This window comes from Bos grunniens, chromosome 10, assembly GCF_055505025.1.
Source record: "Bos grunniens cultivar Pamir isolate PY7600 chromosome 10, Bosgru_T2T1.0, whole genome shotgun sequence".
In the NCBI taxonomy this organism is placed as follows: Eukaryota; Metazoa; Chordata; class Mammalia; order Artiodactyla; family Bovidae; genus Bos; species Bos grunniens.
The window spans coordinates 39736009-39752193 of NC_141174.1; the positions used below are offsets into that span (position 1 = coordinate 39736009).

At 36.2% G+C, this 16185-nt stretch overlaps 1 long non-coding RNA gene across 4 annotated transcripts in view; it reads right to left on the bottom strand.

The window, feature by feature from the left end:
• Positions 1–16185, bottom strand: part of LOC147364384 (uncharacterized) — a 610904-nt gene that overhangs the window by 239063 nt on the left and 355656 nt on the right. For 2 of the 4 annotated variants that reach the window (XR_015134444.1, XR_015134441.1), the window contains one exon: positions 616–4489. The exons of the other annotated variants lie outside the window; for them this stretch is intronic. This is a non-coding gene — a long non-coding RNA (uncharacterized LOC147364384). Of the gene's footprint in view, positions 1–615; positions 4490–16185 lie in introns of those variants that run through there. 4 annotated transcript variants of the gene reach the window in all.

A 16185-nucleotide genomic window follows, 5' to 3' on the forward strand; every position in this document is an offset into this window, starting at 1 on the left:
CTGCGTCAGGAAGATCCCTTGGAGCAAGAAATGGCGACCCACTCTAGTATTCTTGCCTAGGAAATCCCATGGACAGAGGAGCCTAGCGGGCTATAGTCTATGGGGTCACAAAAGAGTTGGACACAACTTAGTAACTAAACAACAACAATTGAAAGAGCATCTGTAAAAAGTTTGCATTAGAGGACTTTCAAATTAATCTTCATTTCAAAGAAATTTTATTTCTTTCAATTAGAGGCATTAATGAAAACTAATAGCCATGAAAATGAAAAATAATGGGTTACCATCGCATAGTATATCTTTTTGTCATCCCTTTACTTTTACCCTATCTATATCTTTGGTATATAACATGTGTTTCCTATAGACAGAATATATTGTTATTGTTTATTTGCTAATCATGTCTGACTCTTGCCACCTCATGGACTACAGCCCGCCAGGCTCTACTGTCCATGGGATTTTCCAGGCAAGAATACTGGAGTGGGTTGCCATGACAGAATATGTTGGTTCTTATTTTTAATCCAGTATGGCAAACACCTGATAAAATTAGAAATAGCCATTTTAAAATAGCCTTATTGAGATATAATTCATATAGGTATTGTTTATCCTCTTAAAGTGTACAGTTCAATAGTTTTTAGTATATTTACAAAGTTGTACAGCAGTAAATAATATCTAAATCCAGGACATTTTCAGCCCCCCAAGAGGAAACCCCAGACCTCTACCCCCAGCCCATGTTAATCAATAATCCACCTTCTGTTTATATGCCCATTCTTATTTTAAATATTTCAGAAGTTGTTTTCAAACACCTTGAGCTAGACAGCCTGTGTTCTGATGATAGATCTGTCTTTGGGTATGGTAGTGATGACTGATCAAAATATTTTCTGAACTTCAGTCTACTCTTTAAATGTACTCTTTAAATTGATGAAACTCAGAGATTTCTGCTTCTTATCACAACATAACAGGAAACTATACTCACCTTTTCACCTCAAAAAATTATAACACTAGTAAAAATATATGAAACAACAATTTTCAGACTTTGGGAAGCAAATGGCAGAAGACTATGATTTCTAATAGAATAAGCACACATAAATAAGGTGAAACCTGTATTTTCCTGCATTCAGCTTAATGTCTGAATGCAGATCCCCATAGGAAGTATGGGATAGGGGAAACCAAACTATGCTCAGCATCCTTGTTAAGTACAGAAGAAAGAGATCAGAAGTCAGGCAATCTTGTTCAAATTCATGGGGGAAATGTACTAGAACGGAACACAAGAGAGACAGCACTGGAGATCTGCAGAGGGTCCCCTCATGTCTTTGTCTGAGTATAGAGTTGTGCATGTGTAGAAAGAAATTACCCAAAGTCATTGAAAGAACCACTGAAAGGCAAAGGTTTAAACAACATTTGGAGCTCATACAGGTGAAGAATAATTCATGTTTTCATCACAAAGAATGAAAAGATCTCATAAAATAAGTAATGGTGGATGGAGCTCTTTGGAGAGTATTATATGACTCAGCATTTCCACTTCTAGCTATATATGTAAGAAATATAACATAAGCTCACTCAAAGACATGTATGCAAATGTTTCTAATAATATTATTCTTAATAGCCAGAAACAATGATTGGAAAATATTGAGGTAAAATGGAAAAATATTGGATTGGGAGTTAAAAGAGCCAAATCTGATTTCTACTTTTTGAGTTACAGCATGTTAGTTCTATTTGAACTAGTTTCCTCATCAATAAAACAGAAAATAAATATTATACAGGATTATTATGATGACTAAGTAAAATAATCTTTTAAAATAAATGAGATTAGATTGGAAATGTATCCACATATTATCGCATTAGGTAATTAACACACTTAGCTCTTTGACCTCTTAAAAAAAGTCTAAACTTCACATCTGAACTGATACATCATTTTACAGCACAATATAAATAGTGTTCAACTAAGATAATTACTAACTTTGGTCTCTGTTTAAGCCAAATTCAAGTCAATATTCAAAGTTTGGGAAGATATAGATAGTATTCAGCTAATATAGTTACTATGTTTGGTTTCTGTTTAAGTCAAATGCAAGTCAGTTATCAAAGTTTGGGAAGATATAGTTATGGATTTCTTATTTATTAATATCTCTGGAGGAATCCTCTAGTTTCCATGTTCCTTAATCATTAAATCTTTAGTTTCATGTAACTGCTTTCTTTGTTTTATGTTTTATCAGTTTCTGTGTTTTATAAAATAGTCTTATTAATTATTTTATATATCTAGGTTTCACTATCTTTAAATCAAATAAAAATCACTAAAATATGTCTTTCACAATTAATAACATAGCTTTGACTTCTCATAAACCTTAAGCTGCAGACATTTCCATGAATACTACAAATAAGTTCAAAGGCTCAACCTCTGAGAATCTAAACCTAAAAAGTTAGTAGAATAAAATAGGACTAATTTAATTTTAGTAATTACCTGGATATCCAAGACTACAATTCTTCTCTTCTAGCTTTTTTTTGCTGTTCTTGTTACTTCTACTAAATTCTATTTCTGTCCTTGTTAACTTTTAATCACAAGTCTAATTTACTGCTGTTTAGCTTTTCTAAGTACTTGACATAAAAGTCACTTACAATAGACTGTGACTTAAAAACTTTCCCAGACTATAAAAATTCCTAGTGGTGTCATTACTCAATATTTATGAAGTATCTACTTGACTTTTTCCCTTCTGGAATACTCAGTTTCCAGATATTCTAACTGATGACTGTACATTCAATATTATGACCTTTCTCCCTCTCTCTATTTCCTTCATTTACTATCTGGCTTCTATCCTTTCTCAGGGTTTGAACATGTGTACTTGTAATTTTCTTAGTTGTATCAAGAATGCTTGCCAAAATCGGTACAAATCCATTTAAAGTGAGATCTTTGGCTAGACTATTAATTCTTTATGTATTTTACCACATTACCCTGTAGAAATATCATGAATTTGAAAGCTAGACATTTTCTCAATCAAATCTGAGTTCTTCCAGCTCCAAACTGTATGATTTGTGTAAATGACTTATTTTCAAGCCTGTCTCCTTATTTGCACATCAAGAATCATAATAAGTCTTATGGGGAGTGAAAAATGATGGATGCAATTTGATTATTACAGAAACAAGCAAGGATGAGGTACTCAGTAGTTTTCATGAAACCTCTCAACACCTGAGAGAGGTACACCACCCTGCCTCCCACACCCACCGCTAAACAGAATATCTGTTGTGGCTTTTGGGTCACTGAATCTGGTCACAGCTCTGACAAGTCTCACTTCAGGAACTCTCTCTAGAGATCCAGAATGGCATGCCATTAACAGACTAAGGGAGGAGTGATTATTCTGGCAGGGGTCTTTACACACATATGATACCACTTTACAGGACAATATATTCCATTTGCTTCTTTCACATCTAATATAACATCTAGCAACATAGTGTGATTCATAGGGAACATCACAATTCTGGTTAAGACAGCAACTTGATAATGCCTTTCTCACCTCCAGAAACTTATGTAAATTATAAAGAGACTGAAAGGAAAACAATTAAGAAAATTTTAAGATCCCCAAAATTTCCCCTTAAAAAGAAACTCAGCAAAATATTGGCAGAACCCCATTGACAAAGCCTCTTATTCCAGGCCTGAAAAACTTGGAAGCCTTATTTATCCCTAGGAAGCACGTTAAAGATTTATATCATTTGAGAGTTCTTATTTATCTTTTTTTGTCTCTTACTGCCATTTAATTTTTTAACTTTTTATTTTATATTGGAATATATCCTGATTTTGAAGTCACTACCTCAAGAATATATCTTCCTGATATAGACATTTCCCCATTATGTGAGCACCAGTACCAGAAAGAAATCTAGACACATCCATAGCATAACCAGTTAGAATCTATACCACAGAGACCCATGTTAACCAATAGCTAGCTTTGGCATAGTGGTATCTTTCAATGCAGGAAAGTAAAATTCCACAACCTAAACAGCCAAAAGATATAGTCCAAGCTGCTTATCAAGATTCTAAATAAATAAAAACTTTAAGCTGTAGTATCCTAAATGGCTTACATAAATCTACATAAAATAAACAAAAACCAGTATTGACCTCAGCTATACCTCCAAGAGTTCCAGCTGAACAAATCTAATAAACCATTAGTGTCCATTTTAGAAAATTAAGGGGCTTTGTCCTTAAATTTCTGTTCTGACTTTTTCACTTGGCCTGGGCCTTAATCTAGATAAAGTAAGATGCATTGAGAATTGTACAGAATCCATCTTGACCCACAAAGAGGATATCTAGGGCAATTCTGCCACTTATTACAAGCTTAATCAGTGAGGTTGACCTGAAGACCTTCCAGAGCTGAGCCTGATTCCCTTAGAGGAAGCAAATTTTCAGGAACACACAGTGTACCCCTGGAAAGAAAGTGTTATTTATAACTAACCTGGAATGTGCAGGTGGGCAGGGCTCCCAATGTGACCTCACCACTGGTTGAAGGCCCTGAAAGTGAAAGTGAAGTTGCTTAGTCATGTCCGACTCTCTGCAACCCCATGGACTGTATAGGATACCACACTCCTCCAACCAGGGGATTTTCCAGGCAAGAATGCTGGAGTGGGTTGCCATTTCCTTCTCCAGAGGATCTTCCCAACCCAGGGATTGAACCCGAGTCTCCAGCATTGTAGGCAGACGCTTTACCCTCTGAGCCACTAGGGAAACCCACTGAAGGCCCTAGGAATCCCAAATCAGTTCCAATTGTTGAGTCTTATCCTCATTTTTGAAGGGACCACCTTAGGTAGTCAGTTTAAATCTGTCCTGTTAGTTCATCCTACCAGGGGTTGGAGAGGCGACATTTGTTTCCCCCAGAGAATGACTATGTTTGGGGGAGGAATCATTAGGAGGTATTTTGCATGGGCAGTAAAGAAAAGAGGGTCATCCTTGTTACTTCCAATAGACTTCCTCAGTAAGGTTAAGGGAACTGGTGATCAAATCATGACCAAAGCCATCTGGAGGGGGACAGCAGATCCAGCAATCAGTTATATTTAAGGTACTTGCTACAATTTGGGAGAGCCTCACCAGGGCTCTTTCCTTAGGGAGGAAGGCTTTAGGGCATTTCTGAAAGACAAAGATTATCAATGCCTCTCCTCTCTCTGTATTTGTATTTCTAGTGGTCCTTAGGTTTCCCTCACCACACCCTCACTCAACACCAGGTCAGTGTTTTCCTTATAACACCAAAAATCAGTGTGTCCCATTCCAGTAGCTTTATCTTCATCTGTTTTTAACAATCATATCCCCTACTATCCAGAAGGGTCACTAAGAATGTAAAGTAGGATATAATGAAAATTTGCTAAAAGATCCTTAATATAAATCTGCTATCAACTGAAAAATAAAATATAGATTTAATGACATTGGAAGTGTTGACATCATAAGATTAGTAAAATGAAAAAGATACAGTTTATTTATTTATTTATTTATTTTTTTTATATGCAATTTTTATCCTTTTTTATTTATTTATTTTTTTTTTATTCTTCCAATTTTATTTTATTTTTAAACTTTACATAATTGTATTAGTTTTGCCAAATATCAAAATGAATCCGCCACAGGTATACATGTGTTCCCCATCCCGAACCCTCCTCCCTCCTCCCTCCCCATACCATCCCTCTGGGCCGTCCCAGTGCACCAGCCCCAAGCATCCAGCATCATGCATCGAACCTGGACTGGCAACTCGTTTCCTACATGATATTTTACATGTTTCATTGCCATTCTCCCAAATCTTCCCACCCTCTCCCTCTCCCACAGAGTCCATAAGACTGTTCTATACATCAGTGTCTCTTTTGCTGTCTCGTACACCGGGTTATTGTTACCATCTTTCTAAATTCCATATATATGCGTTAGTATACTGTATTTATGTTTTTCCTTCTGGCTTACTTCACTCTGTATAATAGGCTCCAGTTTCATCCACCTCATTAGAACTGATTCAAATGTATTCTTTTTAATGGCTGAGTAATACTCCATTGTGTATATGTACCACAGCTTTCTTATCCATTCATCTGCTGATGGACATCTAGGTTGCTTCCATGTCTTGGCTATTATAAACAGTGCTGCGATGAACATTGGGGTACACGTGTCTCTTTCCCTTCTGGTTTCCTCAGTGTGTATGCCCAGCAGTGGGGTTGCTGGATCATAAGGCAGTTCTATTTCCAGTTTTTTAAGGAATCTCCACACTGTTCTCCATAGTGGCTGTACTAGTTTGCATTCCCACCAACAGTGTAAGAGAGTTCCCTTTTCTCCACACCCTCTCCAGCATTTATTATTTGTAGACTTTTGGATCGCAGCCATTCTGACTGGTGTGAAATGGTACCTCATAGTGGTTTTGATTTGCATTTCTCTGATAATGAGTGATGTTGAGCATCTTTTCATGTGTTTGTTAGCCATCTGTATGTCTTTTTTGGAGAAATGTCTATTTAGTTCTTTGGCCCATTTTTTGATTGGGTCGTTTATCTTTCTGGAGTTGAGCTGTAGGAGTTGCTTGTATATTTTTGAGATTAGTTGTTTGTCGGTTGCTTCATTTGCTATTATTTTCTCCCATTCTGAAGGCTGTCTTTTCACCTTGCTAATAGTTTCCTTTGATGTGCAGAAGCTTTTAAGGTTAATTAGGTCCCATTTGTTTATTTTTGCAGTTTATTTAATTTAATCCTAACTAGAAAAAATAAAAATCATAACAAAAAGATTGGAAAATATATTAAAATTTAATAGTAGTAAATTATGTTAATTTTATTTTGTAGCTTTAAAGTTCTACATTATTATTCTTTTAACCTATGTGTTATGTATGCTATATATGTGTTTACCTCAGGAGGGAAAACAAAAAATGCTATTCTAAAAATTCAAATGAAATGGGTGGAAAGTCCTATGCATTGTGCTGTGCTCAGATGCTCAGTCATGTCCGACAATTTGCAATGCCATGTACTGTAGGTCACCAGGCTCCTTGGCCCATGGAATTCTCCTGGCAAGAAAACTGCGGTGGGGTATCATTTCCTTCCCCAGGGCATCTTCCTGATGCAAAGATCGAACCCGCATTTCTTGTCTCTTATGTCTCCTGCATTGGCAGGTGGATTGTTTACCACTGGTATCACCTGGGAAGCCCGGAAAGTCCTGTAATTTTCCACAAACAACATGGAAATAAAACTATTTTAACTTATTTCCCAAATGCTTCTACCTTTAATTTTAATACTTCTTTCTTTTATTTCCTTTTTATAATTCTAAAAGTTTTGCATGATCATTTTCATAGGAAACACCACTGAAGGGTAAAGAGAAGAAAGGTGTAGGCAAGTAGAGACCTCAGGCTGAAATACAGGTTTGATATCTGTGAAAGGAGAGCCCAGGAAGGAATACCAGGTGCCAAGAGTTTCAGGCTGAAGCACAGTTAAGATGTTCAGGCTGATAGGAGGTATTAAGTCAATGCTGACCATTAGAGGAGGGCCCCCTGCTGTAGGAATGAACACCACTGGTTATCTTCAAGTGCTCAGTCATGAACCGGGGACAGGATGGATGAATCTGGCCCATGTTGGATTCAGGGAGGGACACTGGTCTCCTATACTCTCCTCAGCAGTATTCTGGGTAGCACATTCCCAAGGTCTTGTAGTGTGTGTGAGCCTAGCCTTCACTACACTGTCAAAGATGTTCTGAAAAAATTTCCTTACAATGTAAAATTTCTCCTGAAATGCCACTGTCACCCGTACCATTGTGAACCACCTTTCTCTTAAAACTAGCAGAAAAGAATAAACTTTAGTAACTTTCTTTCATCTGTGAATTTGGCAATGAAAAGGAGCTTTGGAGTGAGACAGACCTAAGGCTGATTCTAGTTTTGCTACTTATGTACTATATGATATTTAACATCTCATGTAGATTCTCATTTTCCTTGAGAAAAGTCCTTGCTGCAACAGTATGATAGGAACATTCAAGCATAGTTTCTCAAGGAGGGGAGATCTTTGTAGGAACTTCCCACATGTGCAGTTGTACTTATATTATTGGAAAGCACATAGGGTAGACAGATATTTGATTCCCAATGTGCCAATTAGGATCTTCCAAAAATTTGGGATTAGGTCACACATGTCAGTGTCTAATACCACTTGAACTTGGAAGAAAAACAAATTTATAACCAATACTGGCACTGCAGTGCGGTCAGCTTTCATTTTGTGTACATCAAATCACACGCTAAAAGAGAGCAGCCTGAATACTGAGGCAAAAGCAAGAGATAATTAGGAAGTGATACAGAAAGACACAACAGATGAAGAATATCTGCCTCCATGCCAGATATTCCCATTTCCTGGTATCAGTCCTGGTGTGACTAGGGCATACTTTCTTGCTCTTAAAATAAATTCCCTTTAATACATAAGTAAGTTTAAATGGATTACTGTTGCTTTTTACCGAAAGAGCTTTTAATCAAATAGACAGAGTCCTGATTAATAGATGGTTTTCAGAATAAATGCATTTCCTTTAGCCTTAGCTTTCCTGAAGTCAGCTATTTTCTAAAACCCATTTTTCCATTTTTTCTTGAGCTTTCATTTAGCTGGCTTGAGACAGATTATATTAACTGATTATAGCTATGTTTGGTGGTATGACCAGGACTCTTATGCCCTTATTTCCTTAAGTGTGGAGGTTAAGTATGAGGTAGAATTAAAAAAAAATTAAAATGTACACCTGAGATTGCATCATTAAGTGATAAACTCCTGAAACTTGCAAAAAAGAATCATCAGCTTCAGCCTCTTTGTTAAGAGTTAGTGTAATGGTTAACTGAAGAATCTGACTTCAGAAATGATCAAACAGTACAAAGGCATCCTCTATTCAGCAAAGGTAATTTAATTAAATACTGTTCCTAAAATATAATATTGATTACTGAATATTGTCTTTTAAATTTTAGAAAACTCCATTGAAGTCATGATGATATTGTGAGCCACGTAATTATAGTTGACTGTAATCAGGTCAATGCAATATTGCCAATAAGTATGACAAATGGAGCCATCAACCTAGTGAACAAACTTACATCCTTGATACATAAAGCTGTAGCCACCATGTCCACATTATCAGAAATATATCTTTGTTTTGTTTTCCAGCAGGGGAGATGGCTTTGTGCTCTTTCATTGTGACTAGAACCAGTTTTTGTCAAAAGGATTGCTAGTATTGCAATGCAGTCTTGCTAAATAGCATATTCCCACTGTGTTGCAGTCATCTTCACTGCTTATCAAGGCATGAGACATCCTTTCCTTTAAATTAGACATCTTACATATGAAAGACATCTGTATGCATCCATTCTGTTAAAAGTATCTTCTTCCATCCCTATATTTGCAAAGCAACTCATTATTTATTTTATTCCATCTCTCATCACAGTTTGCCTCATATTTGGGTTAACATATGTATCTCCTTAATTATGTGCTTTTGAAAATCTACTCCTATGTCTTACTCAACTTTGTAACACCCACAGAATGAATCAGTGCTTATACATTGTAAATAATATAAAATTAGTCATTTAATTAAAAAAATAAAATAATTAACTGATAATATTGATATCCCTTTAAAAGAAGGGATTAAAGCACTTGGAACTTTGAGGACCTTAAGTCAAGAGATTCTATTTATTTACATAAAAAGCCCAGTACAACTTGCTAAATATATCTAGATTCATAAAAATATAGTTATTTTTTAATCACAAAACTTCTGAAAATATTAGACAAAAAAAATGTGACCTGAGCAGACTTTATACACACTGATAAGTGGGTCAAATGTGCAGAGTTGACCATAAAGCAAGTCAAAGTCTCTTCATATTAAATATGACTTGAAGTACAATAATATTTGAAATATATAAAAAGAATCTGATCAGTTCTCCTGACAAGGTGGATTATACCTCAAAGATAATGAGAGGAACATGTTTAAATGTCACAGGAGAAGAAGCTACACCACAGATTTAAAAGCTTTTTAATGCTCAGAATCTGATCAAAGTAATTATAGCTTGGTAATTCAGAGAATGAGAGATATTTACCTCTCAGAGTAAAATGAGATATTTGAAAAATACAAATTCCATATGAGAAACATTTGATAATATCAAAATATCTTGACATTTACTAAGAAAGGAAGCTTAGCACAGAACAAATTTCCTTTCAGTCAGAAATACTTGATTTTATACTCATTTTATTGTTATGTTGTCAAAGAATTTAAATTATACTATGAACACATACAGGGACTCACTTTGGATTACAGAACTTTATCTCTTCATTGCAATAATAGAGGCAGGAACGAGATAGAGAAGGACTAAGAGCATAAGCTGTCAGGAACGTTGTTTCATTGAGATAGGCTAAGGGGGACAGTTTATATAAGTATGTTAAAAAAATCCAAAAAAATTAATTGAAGGAAGCTCTTTGTTCTTGTGATAGTAAAAAAGGAAAGATCTTTTTGGAGGTGAAGCCTAAGACTATAAAAGTACCTCTATACATCAATATTTTCTATGTATAATTGTTTAAAAATAAATGATTTATTTAGTGATGAGCAGAGCAAAGACTAATAGAGTTTTGGCAAGAAAATGCACTGGTCATAGCAAACACCGTCTTCCAACAACACAAGAGAAGACTCTACACATGGACATCACCAGATGGTCAACAGCAAAATCAGATTGATTATATTCTTTGCAGCCAAAGATGGAGAAGCTCTATACAGTCAACAAAAACAAGACCAGGAGCTGACTGTGGCTCAGATCATGAACCCCTTATTGCCAAATTCAGACTTAAATTGAAGAAAGTAGGGAAAACCACTAGACCATTCAGGTATGACCTAAATCAAATCCCTTATGAGTATACAGTGGAAATGAGAAATAGATTTAAGGGATTAGATCTGATAGACAGAGTGCCTGATGAATGGAGGTTCGTGACATTGTACAGGAGACAGGGATCAAGACCATCTCTATGGAAAAGAAATGCAAAAAAGCAAAATGGCTATCTGGGGAAGCCTTACAAATAGCTGTGAAAAGAAGAGAAGCGAAAAGCAAAGGAGTACAGGAAAGATATAAGCATCTGAATGCAGAGTTCCAAAGAATAGCAAGAAGGGATAAGAAAGCCTTCTTCAGCAATCAATGCAAAGAAATAGAGGCAAACAACAGAACAGGAAAGACTAGAGATCTCTTCAAGAAAATTAGAGATACCAAGGGAACATTTCATGCAAAGATGGGCTTAATAAAGGACAGAAATGGTATAGACCTAACAGAAACAGAAGATATTAAGAAGAGGTGGCAGGAATACACAGAAGAACTGTACAAAAAAGATCTTCATGAACAAGATAATCACGATGGTGTGATCACTCACCTAGAGCCAGACATGTTGGAATGTGAAGTCAGGTGGGCCTTAGAAAGCATCACTACGAACAAAGCTAGCGCAGGTGATGGAATTCCAGTTGAGCTATTCCAAATCCTGAAAGATGATGCTGTGAAAGTGCTGCACTCAATATGCCAGCAAATTGGGAAAACTCAGCAGTGGCCACAGGACTGGAAAAGGTCAGTTTTCATTCCAATCCCAAAGAAAGGCAATGCCAAAGAATGCTCAAACTACCGCACAACTGCACTCATCTCACACGCTAGTAAAGTAATGCTCAAAATTCTCCAAGCCAGGCTTCAGCAATACGTGAACTGTGAACTTCCAGATGTTTAAGCTGGTTTTAGAAAAGGCAGAGGAACCAGAGATCAAATTGCCAACATCCACTGGATCATGGAAAAAGCAAGAGAGTTCCAGAAAAACATCTATTTCTGCTTTATTGACTATGCCAAAGCCTTTGCCTGTGTGGATCACAATAAACTGTGGAAAATTCTGAAAGAGATGGGAATACCAGACCACCTGACCTGCCTCTTGAGAAATTGGTATGCAGGTCAGGAAGCAACAGTTAGAAATGGACATGGACCAACAGACTGGTTTCAAATAGGAAAAGGAGTACGTCAAAGCTGTATATTGTTACTCTGCTCATTTAAGTTGTATGCAGAGTATATCATGAGAAAGGCTGGGCTGGAAGAAGCACAAGCTGGAATCAAGATTGTGGGAAGAAATATCAATAACCTCAGATATGCAGATGACACCACCCTTACGGCAGAAAGAGAAGAGGAACTAAAAATCCTTTGGATGAAAGTGAAAGTGGAGAGTGAAAAAGTTGGCTTAAAGCTCAACATTCAGAAAATGAAGATCATGGCATCTGGTCCCATCACTTCATGGGAAATAGATGGGGAAACAGTGTCAGAATTTATTTTGGGGGTCTCCAAAATCACTGCAGATGGTGACTGCAGCCATGAAATTAAAAGACACTTACTCCTTGGAAGAAAAGTTATGACCAACCTAGATACCATATTGAAAAGCAGAGACATTACTTTGCCAATAAAGTCCATCTAGTCAAGGCTATGGTTCTTCCAGTGGTCATGTATGGATGTGAAAGCTGGACTGTGAAGAAAGCTGAGCTCCAAAGAATTGATGGTTTTGAACTGTGGTGTTGGAGAAGACTCTTGAGAATCCCTTGGACTGCAAGGAGATCCAACCAGTCCATTCTGAAGGAGATCAGCCCTGGGATTTCTTTGGAAGGAATGATGCTGAAGCTGAAACTCCAATACTTTGGCCAGGTGAAGAGTTGACTCATTGGAAAAGACTCTGATGCTGGGAGGGATTGGGGGCAGGAGGAGAAGGGACAATAGAGGATGATATGGCTGGATGGCATCCCTGACTCGATGGATGTGAATCTGAGTGAACTCCGGGAGTTGGTGATGGACAGGGAGGCCTGGCGTGCTGTGATTCATGGGGTCGCAAAGAGTCGGACACGACTGAGCGACTGAACTAACTAACTAATAACAAAGAAAGCTGAGCGCTGAAGAATTGATGCTTTTGAACTGTGGTGTTGGAGAAGCCTCTCGAGAGTCCCTCGAACTCCAGGAGATCCAAACAGTGCATCCTAAAGCAGATCAGTCCTGTGCGTTCATTGGAAGGACTGATGTTGAAGCTAAAACTCCAATACTTTGGCCACCTGATGTGAAGAGCTGACCCATCTGAAAAAACCCTGATGCTGGGAAAGATTGAAGGCGGAGGAGAAGGGGACGGTAGAGGATGAGATGGTTGGATGGCATCACTGACTCAATGGACATGAGTTTGAGTGGACTCCGGGAGTTGGTGATGTACAGTGAGGCCTGGTGTGCTGTGGCCCATGGGGTCATGAAGAGTCAGACATGACTGAGCGACTGAACTGAACTGAACTTAATAACAAACAAACTGGTATAGAATTAACACAAATACAGAGTAAGAAAAAAAGATGATAAACAGTAGCAGAATATTTTTTAAAAAAAGAATGTTGAAGAGAAACATTTTCATGAAGCACATAAAAATTGTAAGCAACTATTTCACCATTAACTTTCTTAAGTATCTTTATAAAGAAACTGCTTCATGAAAAAGAACTGTAAGTAATAAAAAAAAATCAGTTTAATATATGGAGAAATATAAATTGACATAAAGCAGGAAAAAAGTGAAAATTTTAATTTTAAAAGGAAGACAAAATTTAAGGACAACAAACAGGATACTATACTCTGTAGGAAATGTCTGGTGTAAAATATGAGAAGTGGTCAAAATAAAATGGAAATAAAGATTTTTAAAAGGCTAGACAATAAAAGAGAAATAAAAAAAAAACACTAAAAAGCAAATTAAAACAATGTAATAAAACAGGTATTTAAGGATAATATTTTTAAAGTTTCCTTTAAAAAAACAACAAAAAAGACAATATTCAAATTTAAAATAATGTCTCAGGAAAAATCAACACAATATTTAACACTATGACATTTCCTGGAAGGCTCCAATTATAAACAATGGATATAAAGGAATTAAAAAAAAAAAAAAAACAACCTCTGGTCAAATGTAGAGAGTTTAAATCATTTTTTAGGTAAAAATATATCAGATAAAAGATACCTGACCTCAGACTTCCCCCCAGCAACATTCAGTGCCAGAAAATTATGAGGAGATAGCCACAGAATGGGTTTCCCTGTGGGTCAGAGGTAAAGAATCCGCCTGCAATGCAGGAGTCTTGGGTTTGATCCTTGGGTCAGGAAGGTCCCCTGGAGAAGGAAATGGCAACCCATTCAGAATTCTTGCCTGGGGAATCCTATGGACAGAGGAGCCTGGCAGACTACTGTGTATGGGGTCACAAGACTCCGGTACGACTTAGAGACTAAACCACCACTACCAGCCACAAAATGCTTAAGAAAAGACAGTGTAAACCAAGGATTTTACCTAGTTAAGCCAATATTCAGGTAGCTAGACTGAAGACAAACTGTTTTTTTTTTTTTTTTTTTGCCACAAGTCAGGGAATGTTTTGAGTTCATCCTTCAGGAAATTATTTAAGAATGACCTTCAGAAAACTAATAAATGACTTTGAAAACTAGTGGAAAAGGATTGATGGTGGGCATAAGTTGTATTTTAACTTCAAAACAGAGAGTAAAATAAAGATTAGAATGAAGAGATAGAATTAAAATTTTAAATAAAAATATAAAAGGGTGTAGGATAAAAGCGTTACATGCCTGGACACTACAGAAATTATATAGCCAAGCAATATTTGGGAGGGGGTAAGGTGGAACATGGTGTAGGCTCCTTATTATCACTTCTATGGTGTTTCTGAACCAAGGTGACAAATCATATATGAGAATTTTACACAAAATTTATAGTACCGAAGTAAAATTGGTTTATAGAAGATATGAGAAAGAAAAGTTTATAAATGTTATCACCCATTATAACAGGGAAGCAATAGCTATAGTTTAAACAAATGCATTAATTGCCACTTAATAATATATTATAAAAATCTTTCCACATCACCCAGAGAGAATCTACATCTGTTATTTATTGGATGAAGAGCGTTTATCTTTATGAATATTTAAAAAATAAATAATCCATACTATTGGGTATGTAGATGTTCCAAAAATGTTAATTTTTAAGAGAAATAGTGCTATGAACTTTAAAGGTATGTTTTTATGTATTTGTGTTTTACTTTTCCAGTTTAACTCTTAGTAATATAATTCTTGGGTCAATAGATTGTCAAATTTTGTAGCTTTTGTAATTTATTGCCAAAGGAAAAAGAAATGGTGTATCTTTTTGCTTTAGATTTCACATATAAGTGATATCATATATTTCTTTCTCTGTCTGGCTTACTCCACTTAGTATGATAATCTCTAGGTTCATCCATGTTGCTGCAAATGCAATTATTTCATTGTTTTATTATGGTTTAGTAATATTCCACTGTCTGTATGTATGACATTTTCTTTATTTATTCATCTGTTGATGGACACCTAGCGTGCTTCTGTCTTGCTTATTGTAATAGTGCTGCAATGAACATTGGGGTGAATGTGTCTTTTTGAATTATAGTTTTCTCATGATATATGCCCAGGAGTGGGATTGCAGGATCATATGGTAACTCTACTTTTAGCTCTTTAAGGAAACTTCATACTGTTCTCCAGAGTGGCTGTACCAATTTACATTCCTACCAGCTGCGTAAGAGGATTCCTTTTTCTCCATCTGTGATTTATTTTTGTCTTCTTTTCTGCTTTCTCTAATTTTACTAGGGAATTTTGCATAACTACATTTCTCTCCTCTTTTAGCATATAATCTATACTTCTCTTTTAAATATTTTTCATGGTTTCTCTGGAAGTGAAAGTGTTCGTTACTTACTCATGTCTCACTTTTTGCGGCCCCATGGACTGTAGCCCACCAGGCTCCTCTGTCCATGGAATTCTCCAGGCAAGAATACTAGAGTGGGTTGCCAATGCCTTCTCCAGGGGATCTTCCAAACCCAGGTCTCCTGCATTGTAGGCAGATTCTTTAACATCTGAGCCAATTTGAAATATATATTTACAACATATCCATGTCCACTTTCAAATAACACTATACCACTTCATGGGGAGTGTAGGTAACTTAAAGTATTCCCAATTCTTTCCTTTTTCCTTTATTGCATTTCTGTTGTTCATTTTATTCATCTATAAGTTGTAATCACCTTATACACTGTTGTAAATATCATTTAAACAAACTATTCAAATGTTAGATCAATTGTAAATTTAAAAAGACAAGATTTGATTTTACTTCTATTTATTGCTTCTCTAATACTCTTCTTTTTCATGTAGATTTGAGTTTCTGATATATCATTTTCCTTTTCTTCTA